The sequence below is a fragment of the Cavia porcellus genome, unplaced genomic scaffold, assembly GCF_034190915.1.
Source record: "Cavia porcellus strain 051 isolate PalLab524CR breed Dunkin Hartley unplaced genomic scaffold, mCavPor4.1 scaffold_14, whole genome shotgun sequence".
NCBI lineage: Eukaryota > Metazoa > Chordata > Mammalia > Rodentia > Caviidae > Cavia > Cavia porcellus.
This window is the reverse complement of record NW_026947497.1, coordinates 69,186,958-69,211,155: the sequence shown is the minus strand read 5'-3', so window position 1 is coordinate 69,211,155 and position 24,198 is coordinate 69,186,958. Positions and strand designations below refer to the sequence as shown.

Here is a 24,198-nt window from a genome sequence, read left to right as displayed (position 1 = left end):
ATGAAACTAGAGAATGATGCACACAAATCCCTTAGAAACACTCTTGGCCCATATGAACTGGAACCCAAATTCCTTGCCTAGTTTTCACAGGACTCTCCAAGGAACATTCAACCTCTTTCTGTAGGAATGTCTCAGCCTATCCATTTGTATCTCTTGTATTCCTGTTACTTTGACTGCCCAGTGACTCAGAAGCCCAGAATATGAGCTTGCTCATTAATCCCTCCGTTTGTTTGCTGCCTGTTTCTACTTCCCAGAATGCCTGTCCTCTGCAGATCTGCATGTTCCAACCTGTCCAAATGCAGCCTCTTCCAAAAGAAGGAGCCTTCCCTGATTCCCTCTATTGTACATCTCTACCTTAAGCTGAACTCCTCTGACATTTTTATTTGTATCTCATATTCCAATAATTTATCTGCTCATTAGTTTGTTAAGAATGAAGATTATATCTGATTTGTCTTGGATCTACTTACCAAGCAATGATTGCAGTTAATTGATAACACTGAGTAATCACTTAACTTTTGTGATCTTTAATCCTCACATTTAGCAGTGAAGAAAGACGGACTCAAAGAGGTTAAGAACTGTTGCCCAAATTCACAGCTATTAGATGTCAAAATCAAGTTGGAAGCCAGGGACTTCCAGTCCTGATTTTTTTTTTTTTTTGTCTTTTTTCATTTTTATTGGTACCAGGGATCGAACTCACGACTGCCTGCTTGCAAGGCAGGCTCTTATGCCGCTGAGCTAAATACCCAGCCCCACCAGTCCTGATTCTTAACGCTGGTGTCTACACTTACTGTATGTGCTCAGCAGAGAAAGTGCTCAGTAAAGGTATGTTAACTGAATGCATGATCAAAGATATGAATGAACAGAGTGTGAAGAAATTCACATCTTCCAGGCACACAATCTCACATCCCCTTTAGATAGTAGTCACTTAGTGAATATTCTCTGAGTTCATGACAGAAGGAATTAGTATTCAAGCAGGTGTCTGGAAAACCACGGGGTCCAGAAAGTTCCCAAAGGGGAGTCATTCACTCTATGTTTATTAACAGGTTGCTGTGTACTGGACAGATGTTATAGGAGTGAAGAATACATCAGGCAGGAGTCCTGCTCTTTGGGGGCCTTACATCTCGGCAAGGTAGGAATTAATCAGTGCTTCCTTGGTCTAGGAAGGAGTAGCTCCTGTTGGCATAGTAAATATTATTCCAACTCAGAGAATGATGAACAAAACATTCGGAGGTGAGTGGTAAAGGAAGCCCATTTCTGAGCATGAATAAGCTTCCCCTGAAAGAGGAAATTGAGCTGAAGATCATGAAGAATAGCTAGATGACTCACCCATCAAAATAGGAAGCTCTGTCTCGTAAAGAAGATGGTGGCAGTGGGGTGGCAGAAACCACAAGAGCCTGCTCAAACCCTTAACACACGGTGGACTGGCACTGTGGGCCACTGTCTACATGACCTTCCCACTGGTCAGAATTCAGTCAAGGCAGCACAGTACTGTGTTAGGTGACCCCAGAACCTGGAGTCACTCCCCAGATCTGAACAAAAGCTCTCTCATGCTGCAATGGGGTAAACTTGGGCTTTTGAACAAATGGAGAAAATCAGTTTCTCTTTCATGCAGCTGTCATAATGACCAAAGAGTTAATACCTGTGAACTCACTGGCTTATAGTAAGTACCATAGTAAGTACTCATTAAAAAGCATCTACTTTGGTGGTACATGCCTGTAATCCCAGAAGTTTGGAGGCTGGAGCAGGAAGATCAAAAAGTTCAAAGTCAGCCTGGACTACATAGCGAGACCCTGTAACAAACAAAGTCAGTTACTTTTGTTTTGCTTCTATCCCTGATTCTGTATTTTTAAAATGAAGTATCCTCAGTGAATTTTAGAAAAAGAAGTTTACATTTCCTTGGGATACAAAATAAGACTCTAACATACACATTACATTTTATAGCAACTTTATTGACAGGATCCTGAGTTCTTCCATCAGCCCACAGAGGGGCTTCTCTGAGCTGCCATGTAATATAATTACCCCTGCAGCAGAGCTCCAAGTGGACCATTATGTTCTGTGCTTATAGTCTCCACCCCAAACATAAAATCAGCCATAGAATTATTCTTCTGAAATCACACAGTCACATTTTATTTTACTTATAAAACCACTGATCAGAATCATGATCTACTCTGCTATATAAAAATACTACTCTAACCTCAAAAGTAGATATTTCTTTGTTAATAAAATTCTGATTTGATTCTTGTTTAAAACATAGATTTAAAACATCAAGTATGTACTTTACATATACATGCATTAAAGAAAAAATGGATCTTTATTAAAAGAATTTATGACCAAATATTGGACCAGCTCTGCTGCAAAAACAGAAATGTTCTGACTTTAAATTGTGAAGATAGTTGTTTAATATAAACATGTGTCAACACAAACAATAATTTTTTCAAACTATGAACAAATACTTTCAGAACATTACTATTTCTATTTATTTATTTATGTTCATGCATCAAACATTGCTTCTCACCACCAGGTAAACTTGGGTTAGTATCTTAGTTTGTCTTATTTTCCATAAGATGCATAAAATATGAAGAACACAACAATAAACACGAAGGATACTACCAAAATTGGCTGACAAGATGTGCAAGTTGGGTAATTTGAAAAAGAACCAATCACAAGTTTACTCTACACACAGCACAGTAGCAATCATATTCAATGTATGGGTTTGTTGGTGAGTGGGGCACAAAGCAGGTCTGAGAGAATCTAGGAAAGATGGGCAGCCACGCTGAAAACAGAGGTCAAAAGTCCTCAGTTCTGGGTGGGTTCTGGGGCCAGGAAAACCAGGCTGCAGTGTTAGCTCTGTCACACTGGTCATGTGTCTTCTGACCTTCACCTGGAAAGCAATCAATGCATGGAGCTCACATACAGATCATTAGAAAGATGAGCGGTCGTCGTGGTGGAAAATGCTTGGGACATAGTGCATGCTCAATAACTAGAAGTTCTTCTAATGGGGACAATTTTTATATACTTACATGCAGATGTGCAGTGTTTTCTATTTATTTGTTGTTTATTGATATTTTAAGAGATACACTAGCAACCCGTATTTCATAAGGTTACCAAATGGGGACTCAAGAAAAAGTGGCTCAGTTTTCTATGCCGTAAAACTTTCTATAGCTCCTGATCTATAGGACGTTAGCAAGACTTTCATACCTTACACCTGCTCAGCGTATTATAGTAGAGTTGGAGCTGGTACATGCTTCTGTTCTGGCTTCAACTCAAATGGGTTCTGCGACTTTGAATCAACTACCAACCCTTTCTGAGTTTCAGTTTTCTAGTATTAAGATAAGGAAAATCTATTACAACTTCTTTTGGGAAATTTCTAGTGTATGGAAATAAATTCTGACTTGAACATAGATTCAAGATAAGAGGGCAGAAGAAAACCAATAAAAATACAGACAGATGCTGGGAGATATTAATTGTCCATCTCCTGTCCCAAAATGTATGAATTTGGCCTGATTTTCACATGAATCCTTAAAAGCTAGTATCAAATTATTTCAAATAGAGCTTCTTTCCCTATGATCAAATTTTGTTTCTCACATAAGGCTTCATCAGCCATACCTAACATTTCTTTTGTAAATATTTCTCTAGTCCTGGCAATAGAGGAGCACTGTATGTAGCAGACTGCTTTGTTTATTTGCTGTTGAGCAGAGACTTACATACAGGTTGGGAGTTGGGGTGTAGCATTTAGTCATGACCTCTATTTGCATCCACTCAAGTCAACAACCTCGCATAGCCCCAGATATCATTGGTAAGTGATTTCTCACTGTGATGAATCCTTTCCTATAATTAAGCCAGTATGTAAGCCCAGACTTAAACTGTCCTGCTTTTAAATATGACCAACCATCAGCTAGGCCACTTTGGGAGGTCAAAAGTCCTCTGTTGTGGAGATATCAAAGAAAAGGCTGAATGAACACTTCAGAAGAGGAGTTCTGGAGATCCAAATATGAAGTAACCACTTCGTTTCCTCTAAACTCAACAGTTTTATGGCTCTGTCTTGTCTGGTCAATTCCAAGGATATAGATAATGGGTTTTATATTTAGATTTTTAAAAATGAAGTGTTGGAGCCTACTGGAGAGAAACTAACACTGCACATGGGCTAGCTGAGTCTTTTCAGACTAAAGACCCCAAGATTTCAAGATTCCGAGCCACAGAAATCTGGGTAATGCAACTCTATTAAACATAGATGGCAGTGTTGTGGAGGGGGGAAGAGTTAGAGGCAACTAACATGCCCAAACTTGGATTTGGCAAATAGGAGAGGGAAGAATCATGTTATTGGCATTTGTTGTGGTATCTGACAATTACCTGCCTGCTCACTTCTCCCTGAATCTTCTGTTCTCTGTATCCTGCTTGGTTCATGCCCAGCTCAGTGCCCTTGGCTCATTGGATTGTTCTATAGTTTAATCCAGTTCTTTTCTTGGCATGCTTCCGTGGCCAGCTCAAAAGTTAAAAGGTTACACTTCCTTAAAATACAATATTTCCCAACAGAGCCTGCATCAATCAACCAATGTGTATAATTACACCTGTACTGCTCAAGGCTCAACACTGGTAATGACCTCTGCCTTTGTTTGGTACAAGACTGGCCTTCCCTTGATCCAGCTGAGAATCAACAACTAGAAAGAAGGTGCCTGAGATTGTCTGAAATGCAACAGGGACGGTGCCATGGCAAATTGCCATTGCTGTACAAAAGGCAGCAACTGTAGCATCTCTCCATCTCTGGTAAGGCTGTTGAGTCTCGGTTTGAACTTGTAGGGTGTGGAGAATGACTCAGGAGGTAAAGAATGGCACAGTGAAAGAGCTGCTGAAGAGGTTTCCTGCCCCAGCTCTTGCTTCTCTGGCTCTTTAAAAGGCCATCTGCCTGCTTGGATTCCCACACCTTCCCCTGGGTAGGTGTTGATTTGTTGGCTGGATTAGGAGCAACACTGGCAGGCATGACAGCCGAATGTGTGCGGATCAAGAAGGGTTCAGCATCTTTACAGGACTCACCCTGGCTTCAGGCTGAACCCACGATGGGGAAGAGAGGCCCATCCCTAGAAGGATTGTGCCTGAAAGGCCAGGTCTCTGCTTGTTAATGCAGGGCAGGGTGTGAAAGCCCAGCTTGCTCTAGCTCCATTCTGGGGAACCACAAATGTGTGGTGACATCACCAGTTGGAGCCCAGTACTCATGGTTCTGCTTCTTCTTGCTTCTGTCTGGGGGTTGTCACGACCTTTTTCTCTCTTTGAAGAAAATTATTTGGCTCTAAACTACAGTGAGCCTCATTAACTGTCATCTTTCCAAAGAATACAATATTATCTCTCTCTTTCCACCCCCTTTCCTGCTCTTCTGCTTTTTCTTTTGGTTGTTTTGGCTATGGCACATGTTCAAGCAGGGGACTTAAATGTTTGAGGTCATCACTAAAGAAACCCTAACATAAGATCTTTGGATCTGTTGGTGAAAAAGAGGAAGTGATACTGACCACTCGTTGAGTGGTGACATCAAAGAGAAATCTGTGTTCTCTTCCCTACAGTGTGGCTAAGAATTTTTTTTTCACTCCAAGAAGAGGATTAAATAACAGAGCTTTCCAGGAAAAGAATAATTTATTTTTCCTCCTCCTACTTTCTTTTTCAAATCGTTCAGAAATATAAACATTGTATACCTGGCAACCAATTTCATTGTGTAGAGAAGACTAATTTCATGGAGAACTAGTTCTATACACATAGTTAATTAAACTAATAATATTCAAATGTTTCCATAGTCACCCTGCTGGCCTCCAAATAATACAGTAGGGTTTCAAAGTACAAGTATGAATATTATCCCAATCTTCTTGTGGGAGAAACCAAAGGTAAAAAATGAAATGTTTCGCCTAAAGCCATAAAGCTGATGGATAAAAGCATCAAAATATAGTCTTTATTTTTTGACTTCCTGTGTTTTTACCCAAACCTTGTTTATACTTCCCATGCAATAATCTATTAAAAGTAAATCCTCAGATTGTAGATGTCCCTGAAGGTACTAAAAAACCTTACCCTTCTTTCTCTACTGTATCTGAGTATTGAGGGAAAGGATTATTATTTTAAGACGGCTTTGAAAATTCACTGGCTCACAATTACTGGACTAATGCCAGTAATAAAATCCTGTGCATCAAAATCACACTTTAAAACATCTTTCTTGGCTCGTTACTTATTTTAGCTGAGTGGCCAATTACGTGTCAGCTTGACTGGTAGGAGGGTTTTCTGAGTTTTATGAGCTCTCTGTTGAGATCCAGAAGTAACTGCAAGCAAGCTCATCTCTGCTACCAGTAGGAGAAAAAAGAGCTACAGCATGCACCAAGGCCACTGTCTAAGTGCTACAGTCTACACTTGGATCACCTCTTGAGTTTTTGCTGGAATGCTGAGGAGAAAAGTGATGATTAGTGATCAGAATACTGCTATAGGCACCCCAGGGTTTTGAAGACAGTAGATTGATTTAGTGTACATGCCTTTGAGAGAAATTTTCCACTTCCAACCAAATAAGGCTAAGATTCAGGGCCATTTCTCCCCTCTCCTTTCTTGATTATTATCTGTATCCTAAAATCAACCTTGACTGCAACCTCAGAGAGTTCAAGGTATGGTAAGGGATGCACAGCTCAGAAATTCTGGATTCTCTCCAGGCTCTGTGTGATCTCTGACTTAATAGGCATCGTTTTCAAATGAGCACCTGGCTGCATAGTCTTTGATACTTCAAGACTTGATATTCTCTGATTTCATCTTCCTTGTGCCTTCCCCGTAATTAACTATATTGCTTCCAATACATTGTGTTTATTTTTTTAGAAGAAACAAGTGTTAGGTACAATAAATAATACATGAACAATAAATGTTAACACATATACTTACATTTCTGATTTAAATACCTGTTTGATATACAAAATTAGAAAGTGAAATAAATGAAGGTCAGAATAAAATCTGTTATAATCAGCCAGAGATGTTAATTATGAACATTTCTGTGAGGTTCTTTCCAGCATTTAATATATACACAAGTTTATTAATACCTCTTTATTGCTATTTCCATGGATTTTTTAGCACTTCCCCACATGCCTTTTACCTTATATCAGTTGTGTAAGATCTAACTCATACAATGAGTCCCTAATTCCGTACCACTTGTGATTTTAGTTTCCTGATCAAGCTTCCATTAGTACAAAAAGCATTCCTGAATCTCCTAAGATATGTCAGGTCAGAGTGGTGGTACTTGCCTCTTCATCTAGGTATCACCAGTCAGATTTCTGAACCACTGGACAGTATGTTCCAAAATAGCTTCCAAATTTTTAAAAAATTCATTCACCTATTATTACCTTTAATATTTACTGAATATATACTCTACATGTCAGACACCATGCAGAGTATTTTACATGTGCAATAGTATTACTTAATCTTAACTGCTTGAGGGTAAATATATCATTGTTCTCATTTACGGATGAGGAAACTGGGGTTTAGGCAAGTTTCTCGGGCCAAAGTTACTAGCTAATAAGTGGCAAAGTCAAGATTCAAACACAAGCAATTTGGTTCCAGAGTCCACGTTCTGGATTCAAAGTTATGTTACTCGGTTAAGAAGGGCAAGACATCTGTGCAAATAAAATTCAGGTCCTGTCCAAATCTAATCACTTTCCAACTCATACACAACAATAGAAAGGCCTTCGAGTACACTATGAAAGGTACATAATGAAGTCCTCTATGTCCTGGTCATCCACTACCCTGCCCTTCCCTGGGCTCTAAACAACCTCCTTTCCTTTCCTTAAGCAGTTCATGCACATTCTGGCTCAAGACCTGGATACTTGCAATTCCCTCTTCCTGAGATTCTCACCCCCAGATGTTCAGATCATTTCCTCCTCCACCTTTATTCAGTCTTTAATCAAATGTCACCGGCTCAATGAGGCCATTCCCAGCATCCAATCTCAAGTTGTATCTTTTCCCTCAGAAGTGTCACATCCCTTTTCTTTGTGATTTTTTTCTACTTCAGCATTTATTATCCTCAAGAAGAGCATATATCTTTACTGTTGAGTTTCTTTTTATGATTTCTTCTTCCTAGAAGAAAACCCCACAAGAGCAAATGGAGCACACTAGCAGGCAGTTAGCAAATGTTTGGTTGAAAAAATGGGTGGAGTGTTTGGTCAAACGCCTTATGGAGGAACCTGGATTTGAGCTAACCCCTTGGCCCAGAGGAGCTCTGAGCAAATAGAGGAGCTGCAACAGGGGGCTAGGGAGAGAGGGACACAGACAGAGGCCCAGTGGTGTCCAGTGGAGGTGAGTGGGACTGGGCTGGCTGACTTGTTCTTCATCGGTGTTTATTTGCCAGATTTTATTTTCTTCCACAATACCACTGACTCTCACTTAACATGTGACGAAAATCTCATGGCTGTTGATACACTGAAAAGCATATGGGCAGAAGTGGGAGTCCCTTGTCTGAATCCGGATGGAACCTTGCACCAATCACTTAACCTCACAGCTCGGTCATCTGTGACTGAAGAATAACCACGCTGGCTTACAGTTCTCAGGAGCCTGTTGTGAAGATCAATTGAGGTAACAAATAGGATGCCTGTAGTGAAGATCAGTAAAAGACAAGCATGTAAATGAAATCATTGCTCAGACTTGCATGCAGATTATCTACCTCGATGTTACAAAAAGGGGTGAATAGCACCACATCAGAGATCCATTTGAAAAGCCTTCATTTGACTTTTGAATATGGGAGTAATGTGGGAAGAGAGACTGGGAGATGAATCTTCCTGAGGATGATGCTAGTATCTAACCAAGGTACTGTTTATTCCCTATGCACAAATCCCAGGAGTTTTTTCTCCTTTCATCATTCTATACCTTTGTTGTTTAGTTATTAGGGTGTTCTTTGGCAGTTAGACGACCCAGGCTGAGATAGGTTAAGTAACTTCCCCACAGTCACAGAGGTATTTGATGTCAGACAGAGAAGAAATGTTTCAAGGTCTGATGCCTTTGCCCTAAGTTGCCTTTTCAGAGACACTAGCAAACAGCGAGGGATAACTCAACTGCCAAATAAAGACAAAGGAATAACACACAAGTCTAAAATGAGGACCAGACAGACCACAGACTGAGCCATTAGATACAATTCTACAAGTGAAAGGAAAACTCAGTGTATATCCAAACCTATGAATCCATCCCCACTCGGTCCACTGCCTTGTACCATGAATATTTTTTTCTCTTAGCACTGCATGAAGATAACTCAAGAGAAACCAGGATTTCAATTTAAATTCTCAGTAAGAGAATAAGAGTAATATAGCCAGGAGCAATGTGCACTGGTCTTTCTAAGCATCAGATTGCTTTTTTAACCAGTGGTATAAAAAATGATAAAATAGTTTTTAGGCCATCCAAGTCTAAATTTTAACTTCCTGCTGATATTTTTACGGGTACTTACTGGTTGCCTGTCACATAATAAACATTCACTAAATATATACCATCACCTGAATCTTACATGTATGCTAATGGTATGGCTTGGGAATCATGTGTTTGTTTGGAGGCATGATGGATTTGCTGATGGAAGGATACACCAAACTCGGATTATCATAAAAAACTGCATATGGACAGTCTTAAATAAGTGATTTTTGAGTTAAGAACCATGTAGATTCAGAGCAACGGAGGACAATTTTCTTTTTGTGTGACTCACCAGCTGTAGGGGTGAAAGAGGACTGGGTCACTAGGTACTTTTAGCCATTTTAGATTACAAAATTGAGCAGCACGAAGGAAGGTCATGCAGTGAGTCAGAGGCAGACTTTTTAAAAAATAGAAAATAAAAACATTCCCTCCCTAACCACCACTATTTTCAGTTGGTGCTATGGAAACCTTCAGATATAGGTCTTTGGGAGGAGGAAGATAACGTGATGTGATGGTGCAGGGTCAAATGGGCCTGGATTTATTTAACCTGGCTTTGAACTCCCCTCATCTACTTATTGGTCCTTTGACCCAGGGAAGCGATTCCTATTTAGAACCTCTGGCTCCTGACTTATAAAGTGAAGATATGTGCCTCCTAGCGCTCCTGTCAGAATAAAATGAGACTGTGTCATAAACCCTCAGCAGAGTGAGTCCTGGATTCACAGCAGTTTCCAACATTCTATTCTCCAGCAAGGAAAAATCAAAATATTCTCTGGGCATCTTGTTTCCTGAGCACTCTTGAGCCATGCAAGAACCCTTGGGCAAGACTCACACTGCCTCTTCCCTGCTCGTCTGTCACTTTCAGGTGTTGGCCTGATGATCTTGAAGTTTCCATGAAATGAGTCAGTTTACCTAAAGATGAGGCTAGCGGGCAGCGTATAAAACAATGTAATCTACACACTGATGCTTGAAAGCCATCCACTGAGCTCCTCATCCTTAATCCTCAGAAGAATATCTGCAATGTAGCAGTTGATATTGTCTCTTACAGATGAGCAAACCAAGGCAAGAGGCACACAGCTATGGTTTAGTAACTGGCATTCCAGGAAGACTCTTTTGAGAATCTTCTTCCAAACAGAGTTCAAGAGGGTCTTCATTACATTCTTGGCCTTGAAAATGAGAGTAAACATCCCAATTGTCCCTCCATCCATCCTCCTTCTTCTTGCATTAAAAGCTTCAGTTATCTTATCTTTTGTTCTTTGTTGCTTTCCTAAATGTTGTTCTGGGATGAGGTCTTGACTCTCCCTCCAATCTGGAAGACAACAGGACTGATCAGAGTCTTCTTTCTTCTCAGATTTAACTTGCACAAACAAAGCTGATGCTTAGGAATTCAGCCCTGGCTGCCCCTAGGGCTGTGAATTTTTACCTCGCTCTCACTTGACTGTCATTCTTTACATTTGATGATACTTGCCACTGGATCCATGCTAGAGCAGTCCCTTTCTGTAGACACTGATTTGTAGTCTCCTTGCAGGGCCTAGAACTGTGCCCTGAGTACTATGGGTACAATGGGTAATCACTGAGCTGGACACCACATTGCTGCCAGTGCTGTTCAGGATTGCATCAAATGTTTTAGCAATTGCTCTGAACTGCAAGCCAGGTTTAGGCATTACGGGCAAGCTTATTCCTAGCTTTCCCCACATAGAACAAAGCCCAGTTTCAACTAATTCCTAACAATGCAATTAAATTTTTGGAAAGAGAGGCCCGTTTTCATACTTAACTGTTGACTTTCACAACACAGCAAAGGTTGGCCAACTGCAACAGTGAGTGGAAGATTTTGGCAAAGATATCGATTGGTATTTTCCACTGTCAAAGAAGCTACGCATGTTAATGCATAGGTATACTCCATCCCTGGGGGCTCCTAGGCTCCAAGAAGTGGATGCAACATGAAGCCGAATACTGACATGCCTCCTGGGGAATCACTAGTACTCTCCAAAATAGAGGTCAAGTGGAGGCAGGACTTGAACTGTTTCTCCTTTTGAAATGCAACACCTCCCTACCAAGGCCATTGTGGGGATGAAGTTATAATGCCGGTGAAGAGCGTAGCACTGGGCTTTGCTCAGACGAGCGAGCAAAACTGCATTTCACTGTTAGTACTATGATGCAAGAAAAGACCCTTGTGGGAAGTTAAACAAAGTCAAACAAAGATAAATGCCCAGTTTTTGATCCACTTTCCACAGCTAAATAATTCACTGGTCTCAATAAAACGCCAAAGCATGAGTAAGTATATGCCCAATCTCTGTGCCATTTGCTCAGCTCCTCTCTTTTCGTGAAACACCTTTCCTCCCCTTGCTGCCTCTGCCCTGTTTGTGAAAGTCGTGGCCTTCACTCCTAAGGTGGTAGGGCGTACTAAGAACAGTGCTTAGATGGCTAGGATTCAAATCCAGCTCTTGGCTGTTGATTTGGTTAGTCCTTTTGGGCTCTAGAATCTGTAAAACAGGGATCTGTACCTGAATATCAGATTTCATAACACCTAAGTTATGAGATTGTTGTAATAACTAACTAGATTAACAGTTATAAAGTACTTAGAACAGTAGAGTAAGAAGTGATAAATTGTGTTTGTTGTTTTAGAGCTATGTCTATTGTTTTGATGTCTATTATTTCAGGGGTATGTTCACTATCTGACATAATTATTTTATTCAAATCTCACACTTCCTCAGAACTCTTAGTCTAAAGCAATCATGCTCTAATGTCAACCAAATTATGCTGCCTGTAGCTCAGCGACAGCGTTAGCCATTGCTTGTGTGTGTGCTTGTACCTCCCATCTGCAGTAGCCTTGGTTCGCTGTGGGACACAGACTTCCTCTTGTACCTCTGTGCACATTATATATCTGCTGAATTGGATGGAATGTATGCAAATGTATACACATGAAGCTACACATATCGGAGGCAGGCAAACTAATAATGTCTTTTATATCATAACTGTATTTTTAGTGAATAAAATTACAACTTTTTCACTATTCCTGACATGAGTGTGATGGTGCAGGCTTGTAATCCCAGCACTCTGGAAGGTTGAGGGAGGAGGATCATAAATTCGAGCCCAGCCTGGGTAATTTAGCAAGATTTTTGTCTCAAAATGGAAAGAAAAAAAAGGACTGGTTATATAACTCAGTAACAAGGTCCTAGGTTTCACCCCTAGTACTGTGGGTTTATGTATGAGAGAGAGAGAGAGAGACAGAGAAACAGAGAGAGACAGAGAAAAAGAAAGAAAGAAAGAAAGAAAGAAAGAAAGAAAGAAAGAAAGAAAGAAAGAAAGAAAGAAAAGAAAGAGACTCTGAAACAGGCCATAGTGTGGTACCATGAACTACACCGACAGAATTATGCTTCATTCAAAGGGCTTCTCATTCTGGACCATTTTGATGGTAAATGTTGAGAATGCATTATGAAATGGAAACAGCTGTCTGATCAGCACCATTTCCAAAACCAATTTCACTTCTTTGGGCCCACTGTCATTGTAAACTGAGAAATGAATTTAAACTTAAATATCTCTAAGGACAACTTTATCTTCACTGCTTTTCAGTTCTTCAAATACTGCCTCTGTGTTGATGAATCTCACATTTATGTCTCCAAACTGACATCTCTTGAAATTGGGTCTCAAATATCCACCCAAGAGGCACCTTGACACCCCTCTCAGAGGTCTCTGTCTCAGATATACCATGCTCCAAACTGAGTTTGAGAAATTACCTCCTCCAAAAGAAAGATTTTCTTCTGCTATGTTTCTAACTCAGTGAATGAAAGCATATTCATCTAGCTTCCCAATCTAGAAACTTGGAATTCACTTTTTAAATCCTCTTTCCTACCCCTACAGCTGTTCAAATGATTACTGTATGTATTTTTTCTTTTAGTTTTTTTTTTTTTTTTCTTATACTGAGGATTGAACCTGGAACATTTACAGTGAGCTACATTCCTAGATTTTTTTCCTGTTTTTTGAGACAGCATCTCACTAAATTGCCTGGGCAGGGCTCAAACTTGCTGCAACCGTCTTGCCTCAGCATCCTGCAAATGCTGGGATTATAGGCATGTACCACCATGCCTGGCTTGCACTATTGTTAAAGCTTGTGGATTCTAACTTCAAAGCATGTCTCGAATCTTTCCGTACCTACTACCTACCCCTACCTATGCCACTACCTCCCTGACCCAAACTGCTTTATCTCTCACCAGAGCTTCTACAATAGTATCTGTAAAGGACCTCTTGCCCCTTTCTTGCACACAATAGGTAAGATGGTGTCCTTAAAACATAAATCAGATCATGTCACCATCCTGTCTTAAAAATCTTAAGTGATTTCACAATGCGCTTAGAATAAACTATAAATTCCTGCCCTTGACCTAAGAAGAACTACGTGATCTAGCTCCTTGTTCTTCTCCCAACTGTATCTACTACCAAGCTGGCTTCTTTCGGGTCATTGAACATTCCATTGTTGAATTTACTTTAAAACTCCTGTTTGACCTGTGTTCTCTCTGCTTAGCACACATTTCCCAACACTCTTGGCCTGAATAACCCCTTCTCTTCCTTTAAATCTCAGCTAAAAGTTTACTCTGTACATCTGGGGAAATGATATCCTTTCCCAGTTTCATACTGCCTTATTTATAACCTGAATTTCAGTTACTATCATTTGTGATAAAATACCAGTCCATGGATGTACTTGCGCAATGTTTGTCTGTTTACCTGGAAATATAAGCTCCTTTAGAAACGGGTCTGAATTGTTTTTTTAAATTTATGCAGTCTAGCACCAGGTAAGCCCTGGAGTAATAATTGGTAGTTAAGTTTATAACTTTTGTGGTTGCACGTTTGTAAGACCTGAAGATATGAACAGGTGTTTACTTCGTGCTGGAAAACTACAGCCTAATGGAAATATGTGAATATTGATTCTATCCTGGTTCTCCACATATTTCATTTCTCAATGCTTGACTCTTATACCCTTCCTCGATTCTCTCACTGAACTGTTCCAGTGCTCAGGGTTACAAAGAGAAGCGTCTTGGTATGCTATTTCCTTTGCTTTGTTTCTTCCAGATACATGCAGTTTTGTGTAGGATTGTGGTTTCCACGGGCGTTATTGGGTGAGATGTCTTGGAGGCAGGATGAGGGAAAAGGAAAACAAAAAAGAGGGAATCTGTTTAGTCATGTAGGGAAGGTGCTGCCCACACTCTCGGTGGTCACTTCTTGGGGTTCTTGCTTTTGTCCTAGCTCACCTTCTCTGGAGTGAGTCCAAGCTTGCTATTTTGTCCCTGCCACCTGTAGAAACCCAAAAATAAACGATCATGGAGCTGGGAAAATTGGCAAGTATGAGCGGGTAGGCCACCTATTCCCGGAGGTCTCAGGCCACCACAGTCCACTCCCGGCCCTTTGGAACTTGCTTTGCACCTATACCTGTGGAGTCCACTGGATTTCCTGTTCCATTAGGTGCCTATTGATTTAGGCTACGGAAACCAGGAGATGTGCTTTCAGGTAGTCTTTTATCTTTTTAACTCTAACAAACATCCACTGCTTCATGTGCTTGCGTGTTGCCTCGCTCAGTTATGAGAGCAAACCTTGCTCCTTCCAGCTCCTTCCCTTCTTGCTTTTCTCCCGCCAAAAGCGTATGTTCTCAGGATCTCTCTTCACGTCCAACTCAATGCTCCTGGGACCCACTCTGCGCTTGTTGCAGAGGGAGGTGGGATAAATTTAGGGATTCTTCAACTAGGATAGAGTTGGGCCAGCACTCTTCCTGTCATTCAGGCTTTCGGTGTACTGTAATCCTAAATCCTTATTTTGATAATTCACCTATCATCTCAATTGCTTAAAATTTTTTGTAAAGTCATTGCATTGATCCTAGGAAATAACCCTATTACAGTTGGATTTTTCTTGCACTTTTTTAAAAGACTGAAGTTAGCTCAAAATAACTCATTTAATTTTCTGTTTGGGTGCAGGAGAGGGGTGGGGAAGAGCTAAGGTAAAATGGGGAGGAAGAAAGAGGAAGAAGGTACCAAAAAGGAGGATCTTATACTGGATTTCAGTTCCCACTACTGGAAAATGGTTCATTTCCAATTCTGCATTTCAAGAACAAAACGACTTTCTGATGATCTTTTTTATTCTTTTTGGATCAGTATGAATCCTTAACTGCCATTTCTGTCTTCCAGTCCCTAAAGGGTTAACCTACTTGGGGAACTGAAATAATCATATTTAAGAATGGTAACAACGTCAAGACAAGGTACTTCTTAAATGACATTTTCCCTCAGATATAATCTGAGTCTTCAAATGTGTTACTAAATAACTTAATGACTTTACAGGACCGTGATAGTTCACTTATCTGTCAATGCACTCAGTCATTCAACAACCACTTTATACTGTGCATTCTAATTTTCAAAGCACCCTTCCCTCCATTGCACTAAACTCTCATGGGAATCTTTTAATGTACTCCCTTAACAGAAATTACCATTTTAGAGAACAAGAAACTGAGACCCACAGAATTTAGTCAGTTGTGGAACTTTAACTGGAACCCAGATCCTCAGATTTCACATCAAATTTTTTTGTTGCTGTGCTACCGACTTTCACCCAGTCAACATTTTCTAAATGAACATCATGTGCTGGACACAGTTTTAAGAAAACAAAGATGATGCACCTCTACCCTTGAGCATATAGCTTATCAGGGACAGGCAGAAATCAGGCATGCGTGTGGAGTAGAGGAAAGTGCACGAGGCCTTGGGGAATGCTTCAGAATCTGGTGTGGAGAACTGGGGCAGGGGATGACTCTGGTAGGCACTGAGGTCTCGCCACATTCCATTTATCTATCACAACCATGTCATCAAGTCTTTTTATGACCTTTATTAACATCACTATTAATCCTTTTCTGTCCAATTTTCTTTTAAGCATTTTTAGTGTCGCTGCCTCCAAAAAGGCAAGGTTAGTCTTAATGATTTCATATTTAGACCCTAAAAGCTACTGAACTTTCAAGTAATTCTGGTATGGCTAAATTTTGTCTGGCAGCATTATGCAGGTGTCATCATACCTGACAGTTTGAATCTACAGTGTCCCTCAAACTGTGTGTGGCTCAGGCTCTGGCTTGCCACTATTGGAAAGTGGTGGAAACGCCAAGAGGTAGATGTTACTAGAGGCCTTGAGGGTGTGCCCTCAGAGAAGCTAGGGGACTGCAGCCCCTTCTTCTTCCTGTCTCTTTTGGCTTCTGAGCTATGATATAATTTTTTTTTTTTTTTTTTTTTTTGCTTCTACATGTCTGCTGCCAGGATGTGCTGGCTCACTGTAGGTCCAAAGCAACAGAGCCAATCAAGGATGGCTGCAATCTCTACAACTGTGAGCCAGAACAAAGCTTTCTTTATACATACATTGGTTATTGCAGGTATTTTTATAGGAACGAAAAGCTGACTAACAGAATATTCAGTGTGTCCTTGTCTGACCAACTCCTGGCAGATGTGTCCACCCCTGAGGCAGGCTGGATCTTGTTGTCTAGGATGTTATAGAAATTCATCTGGACGCAGGGCTGGAACCTGAAGATACCACCTAGGGGTTGATGACCCAAAGGTCTGGTGTGAATGTGGCCTTGGTTGAATAAGCACCAAGATCTACCAGTGCCCAGCTCCTGCTAGAGATGGTATTGGGTTTTGGAGCCAACACTCTGGATGTCCCTTGAGGTTATCTATTTTGGAGCAGTACAACACGGGGAGGTCTATAGCAATGCCTAGCTATAGCAATGCCTATCAGATACTGGATCCAAAAAGGTTTAAAAATTGGGCCCAGGTTCCCTAAGAAGAGGATTGGCTGTCAAGAGTTATATGAGAATGTAGGCTTGGAGCCCAAACCTGTGTTCATTCTTAGCTGTGAACCTCTCACCTGAATGCTGAGCTAACATAGCAGTGATGGTGTAGAAAGCTGAGTTTGTATATGCATCAGTCTTTGCGAATCTTCCCACACTGGGTATTGGTTTTTCCTGGATGATACATTGAGGTGGCTGGGTTACACTTCATTCTAATCAATACTGGATCACTTAAAAGAGGTTGAACCTGCTCTGGGAAGGACTCAATGCTTCTGGGCTCAGGGAATAGCTTCTGCAAAGAAGCTGTGGAGTTTTACTGGGCTCAGAATCAGGACATTTGGCAGGCAGGTAATCCTGGCTCCTGCATGATTTTTGTGTAACTTAAAGCAAATTTCCTAAGCTTTTTGGATCTTTATTTCCTCAGTAGATGTTGCATCCATTGGGGCTCAGGGTCCCATGTTTAGTCATATTTGTTGCCCTAGCATCTAGCACAGTGTCTGCCCTACAAATTCAGTTGTGTGTTTGAACAAGGAAGTACACATGTGCACAGACGGAGATGAGAACGAGGAATTCTATCAGTGGTTTAAGGGACTACTTGCATTTCTTTCTTCACCTCTGAATTCTGATGTCTACACTCATGCCCTTGTTTAAGAGCCAGCAGCCTAAATAAAACAGTATCTCTCAAATTTTTTAACACCTTGGTGATTCTCTGATGATAAATCCCTGAGATTCTTGTTTTTAATTTTTTTCCTCAGCATCCACATGACAAATTGTTATAATATTAAAAAAATAAATAAATGACTTGTTGACCCAAGACTACTCCAAGGAAGGTCTGTCTACCAGGAGAGCATATGAGTGGCCTCACATAGAGAGCACAGTAACCAGGAAACCCTTCGACATTTCTAAATGCCATGGAGCATGAAAAAAATCAAGATAATCACACTACTACGTAGGGGGGGGGGAGAGACAGATCAAAGGGTTACAGAATCTACTTCATTTTGTTATTGTCAGTGCACACAGAAAGGGTCACATTTTGTTGTCTCTTTTCTTGTTGTAGAGATGCGTGTCATCCAGAGCAAGAGTCTCTTCGTGAATATGTGGGCGGCTCTCATTTTTGCTGTGGACCCTACAGTTGTGGGTGGCTCCAATTTTAAGTCAAATATTCATAACTGTGAATAATTATCTACATTTAAAAGACATCAGTTAGGGGTTTTCATGTTTTAAGTGTGTGAGAGATAGATGATAGATAGTTATTAAACATTTTGGCAGATATAAAAATAAAGGAGATAAGTGTCTCCAATCTTACTACCCTAAGATAGTCACTGTAAATATTTTTGTTCATTATTCATTCTTATTATATCTAGCCTATTTTCTAGGAAGAGCATTTTAAAACATAGTTGTGAATATACTATACACACATATATGGTGTATGTATGTATGTATGTATATATATATATATATACACCCTATTTCTCTTTACTTTATAGGTCATACATATTTTTATTATATTTTTTCAGAATTAATTTTATTGTAATTTGTTTAATCATTTATCTACTGATACCTCTTCTCCCAATCTAGTCATAATGAGACATGCACGTTCAAATATTTTATTAAATAGAATGCTAGGATGCATACCTTTTCCCCTGCAATGTGGAATCATGCTTTGAAGATACATTCCCATAAGTGGAATTACTGGGCCAAAGAGCAGGGCTACATTTATGATCCTTGATACAAGGCGGCCAAGTAGAGCTCTGAAAAAGTCATGTGAATTGACATACTAGCAGGACTCCCTCTCGCTCCCTTTCACCAATACAAGTGATGGTTCAAAGTTCTTATAAACTTGGCAGAGAGGCTGGTAGGGGTGGGCAAGGTGAAGAGAACAGGGCAAAAGGTACTTAAAACTCAGGTTCAGCATTAGAGCTAAAAGCCATTGGTAACTGACACATGTTAGAAACTGGTAAAGTATTTTTGAAACTATAATGTATGTCAATGTAGCAGCAGTTCTCTGTTGTACTAAAAATAGACACTGCAGAAAAATAAGGGATTCAAGATGGACTTGATGGGAAACAAGCCCATCATGAATCTGTCAAGTTGTCTTTATCAGTCACTTCTCTCTCTGGACCATTCTCAATGGTAGAACCAGTGAGTTGAAAGATGAGAATCGAGGCTTTCAAGATTTAGACTTTGAGGTTTTATGTAAATAAGGAAGACAAACTTATAGAGCGATGGGGTCTGATCCATGCTTCTTCTCTAGACATCTTGAGTTACAATTCTGATGAGACCCCAGCTCTACTGGAGTCAGGCAATGAACTAGCAAGTAATCTAGAGGGGGCACTTGGGTCTCCTGTAACCTCAGCAGTGAATTCCCATGTGGCATGTGGACTGATGGCAAGATCTTTGCGGGTCTTGATTCCTCCAGAAGTTTCCACAGAGAAATGTTGATTGCAGGGATTGATGAAGTGGCTTGAGTCACCTACTCCCATAATGACACTTCACTGGCCTTTGGCAGCTCCCCAGTGATTTCCTGATGGTTCATTATACAGATGGTGGCATTCAGAGATGCAATTGCTTTCAATTTAGTAAACTAAAAGAAAGAGCGAGGCCCCCTGATTCCCTGACTCTATGCAAGGAAAATGATTGAGTGGGAAGCAGGATTTTCAGAGGTTTTAGGAAGTTTCTGCTATTGAAAAAAATAATCCCAAACATCACATGGGTATATTTTTCCAACTTGAAGACTTCACTTTAAAAACAGTTTTAGCTCAACAGAAAACTGATAAAATGGTAGAGCGAACACCACAGCCAGTTTCCGCTTCATTAATACCTTAAATTAGTGCATTTTAAACAGTGAAATCATTCTGACACATGGTTAACTGAAGTCCATCACTGATTCAGTTGTGTCAAGGCTTATCTTATGTCTCTTTGCATTCTGTGACCCCATCCAGGACACTACATTACACTGTTGTGTCTCCTTTGGCTACTGTTGGCTATGGTAGATCTTCAGATTTTCCTTGTCTTGATGTCCTTGATGGTTTTCAGAACTGTTAGTCAAGTATTTGTAGGATGCCTCTTTACGACTATTTGTCTGATGTTTCTCTCATGCTTAGGTTAAGTATTCTTAGAAGAAGACTGTCAATAGGATATACCATCCACATGATTTGTCCCTATTCACTTTGATTGGCTGGCTGAGATGGGGGTTGTGAGATTTTGCTTTGGTAAGTTACTCTGCCCTCATTCCTTTTCTATAATGAACTACTTGGAAAGATGTTACCATACCCAGTCTGTAGAAGAGACTAGCAATTTATGCTTCCCTTCTTAGAGGACAGCATATCTATATAAACTACTTGGCATTCTTTTGTATGGGATATTGGACTCTTCTTGCCTATTTATTAATTCATTCCATGCTGTATTTATATCACTGTGGACTTGTGAGTAGTTATTTTGTAATTTGGGTTATAATCCAAAATATATTCTATTTTGTTGTTCAGTTATTTCAACCTTGACAACTAGGAGCGCTTCAAGGGGCTCTCCTATTGCCTTGAAATATCTCCTATGATATCATTTTGATTTAAATAATTCCCTTCTGTATGGTACTATATGACATTTCTGTCGCATTTTTGTATACTTTCTGCCCCAGTCTACTGAGCCCCATTTCCCCCAGGAACCCTTGTTTCCTGTTACCAGGGAATGGCATCAGACACCCAGATCTGAACATTAATTAGGCATGCCAACTGCTTGTCATTGCTTCTAAACCAAGTGCATTTCAAACCTTACACTTTTAACACTAGCATACTCATAAGAACAATACAATTGTACTATTCACCAGACCAATGTAGACTTATGAACAGTAATAAATCACAGTACCATAAGACACTATAGTCCTGCACTGGGACCCATAAGTAGCTCTTATATGTGATGGTCTTCTTTCAGTCTTGTTCCTATACCACTCAACATGATGTGCAGACCCAGTGGAGATAGTCAAAAGTATAAATGTGCGGCCTTTTCCAATGTGATGTCCCAGAAAATGACTCTTTTGTGAGACTGCCCATGATAACTCTCTTTCCATAATATACCACGTAAAAAGCATAGTGGATTTAGAATACCAACATCAAATTCGGCTCTGTGACAGCCTGTGTAGCAAATGCATTCTGTCTGAGCCTCAATTTCCAAAGCTATAAGATCAGTAATATTGGATTACATAAGGCTAAGGACCCTCCCAGATCTACCCTGCTGGTGGCTTTCCACTGTGGCATTGTGGCAAGTTTACCCCTGCTTACACATAGGTACAATATCCCAGGCAGTCTAAGTGGAGGGAGATCACTGCTAATAAACAGGAGTTACTTGTTATTTCCTGAGGCTGATGGAATCTCTTAACCTCATCAACAATCAGATCTGAAAAAATCAGGATCTTTCTTTTTAAAGAATAGAAACTGAAAACATATAGAAAATATTGATAGAAAGTATTATTTTATTGCTTTCAAGTTTGGCCTGGTAAATCAAAAGTGCTTCTCTTTTCTTTCTCTTCTTTATATTTTTAGGGCAAACTACCATCTGTTTTTTCCTCTGACTTTAAATAATTGTTTTGTGTGCGGTGATGCTTGCGCCAGTGCTATATTTCTTACCCAGAATCTCTCTGCTTCTCTTCCCTTTTCCATCTCTTGTTCAGAATGTTAGGAAGTATTTTCCATGTCCACATGGAGCTAGTAATTTAAAGACTACCCACTTAACAAATATCATCTCCTTTCTATCCCTGACTGGGACAGTTTCCAAAAACAAAAAGAGACAGAGAGAGAAGAAAAAGAACTATCAGGCAGAAAAAGCACCTGGGATGTGTCACTTCTGATTATGAATGGTAGTGATCAAAGGTACAAGGTCTTAAAAACCTGCCTCCTTTAACTCTTAACGTTTAAAATCTTTAATCGGTTTTGGACTCAGCATAATCCCAGACTTTGGTCTCTAATTGGTTAAAAATTGATAGAGGTTTGGATTCTAGGACTGCTTTCTTAGAAGTTTGTATTTTAACCCCTTGCCCCACCCCCTGGACACAGATACACAGAGCTCCTCCTCCCCACCCTAAATTATGTAAATATGTGTCTGGATGTCCAGCTGGAGAGCTCAGAGCAGAAACACACTCATCTAGGTCATGCTTCACACAGCGGAGGAAACTGAGTCCTCCCAAGCAACTTTGCTCTGCGTCCCATAAAAAGTTCCAGGCAGAGCTGTAATTAGAAACCAAGGGTTTTCTGGCAAGGAGTGCAGTTTTTTTTTTTTTTTCCTCCCTCTTCTCCTCCCTCACACCGCGCTCCCTTACAACTAGGATTGTGTCCCTATATGCACACAAGTTACATGGACCCTGACATGTAGGAAACATGCACTGGGCCTCTGTAGAGTGACCTCAGGGAGCTGTTTAATGACTCGAATTTCAGGCAGCTGAAAGGTTTCTGCGGGTGGAGGTTGAAATAAACAAGAAAAGCCACTGTGGAGATGTGAATGGAAAAGTACCGAGCGCTCCCTCCCTGGGCACATTCTTCCGCTCTCCAGTTCTCCCTGCCATGGAGCCGGCACCAGATAGGCTTGTGCACGGTCAGGTGTACAGAGGGCGGTGTGGAGAAGAAGAAAGGGGAAAAAAAAGTTGCAGGCACAACACGCAAATCAAGTTTTTCCACTTGCCTTAGGTAAGAGAGACAGGTAGGCTCAGCAGGGTAGGCAGCAGAGGGTGGCCACTCTGGAGTTTACAAACACCCCAGCCTCTTCCTGACTTCTCCTCTCCAAGTCCAGCTGCTGCCTTCCCTCCTGCTAAGGTTTCACAGGAAGTAAAAATCTTGTTATTCAAAACAGAGATCAAATGCAATAAACAAATGATTACGTGCCCCCCCCCACACACTCCTATCATTTCTCTATTTTAAGCTGGAGATATTTGTTTCCATTTCAAGTAGGCGAGAAAAGCGTGGAAAAGCAGTGTGCGTGTGTGTGTGTGTGGGGGGGGGGTTCTGAACCTGGATGAAAAGGTTTGCAAAAGGGGCAAAATATCTCAGAATAATAAAGGCCAGACACTCCCATTATGTGGATGAAAATTAAACTTGGAAGCCTCCTTTTCAGAAGCCAGTGGTTGGAAATCATCCTCTTTATTTGTTTTAAATGTCTCAAAATTTTCTGCTCAATTTATTTTTAATTATTTTATTTTATTTTATTTTGGAAATGCTGGGAATCTAAAACAAGACCCCGAGTAGGCTAGGCAGCTGCTTTTACCACCCTGGTCTACATCCTTGGTCTCAGTTTCTTTAAGACTTACTGAGAAACTCTTTTGTCCAAGGATAATATACAGAGCTTATTTTAAAGCAGTTTTAAATGAAGGACTTGAAGTAAAACAAGGAGGCAAAATTTAACAAATCAGACAGATAATATCCTTGGCATTCATCAAAAGTAAAGTGTCAAGTACTGTAGACACAGTCACAAAATCACCAGGCCCAAACAACCATCAAGATTGCCATACTCACGGTTACCAGGAGCTGGTTCTGAGGCCCAGTTTAGAGTCTACACAGGGTTTGAAGAAGCCTTGCTTTCCTTAGGTTTGAAAAAAAACAGGATACCTACCTCCAAACCCAGCTCAACCTGATTTGCTAAGGTAACACAGGACTATCAAACCACAGGCCCATTTTCAGTTGTGTTCCTAGGGTCGTATTTCTTGTGAGAGGCCAGTTCATTCTCTGGAAAGGAGGAATCCTGGAGGAGTGATTATCTGTGAGAGTTCTCCCAAACCTTCCAGTTCCTAAGCCTATAATCCTGTGATCTGTTAACTTAAAGATTTACCAAGGTACTAAAGGTTTCTGACAGGTAAAACCCACTTCCTGTTTTGAGCTCCTGAGAGGCCAGGAAGGCTGAGACAGGAGGATTGCAAATTCAAGCCTCGCCTGGCAACTTAGCAAGACCTTGTCTCAAAATACCAAAAAAACAAGCGAAAGTTCCAGATGGACTGCGGTGGTAGCTCAGTTTAAAAGTTCTAGTACAGG

General features: G+C 40.5%; 1 long non-coding RNA gene across 1 annotated transcript; it reads right to left on the bottom strand.

The window, feature by feature from the left end:
* Positions 1 to 2,453: 2,453 nt before the first annotated feature.
* LOC106029202 (uncharacterized) lies at positions 2,454 to 22,852 on the bottom strand. The gene is made up of 2 exons (XR_001202886.3): positions 10,223 to 22,852; positions 2,454 to 8,590 (listed from the first exon to the last, which is right to left on the bottom strand). It is a non-coding gene; the product is annotated as an uncharacterized LOC106029202 (long non-coding RNA).
* Between the last annotated feature and the right edge of the window lie 1,346 nt (positions 22,853 to 24,198).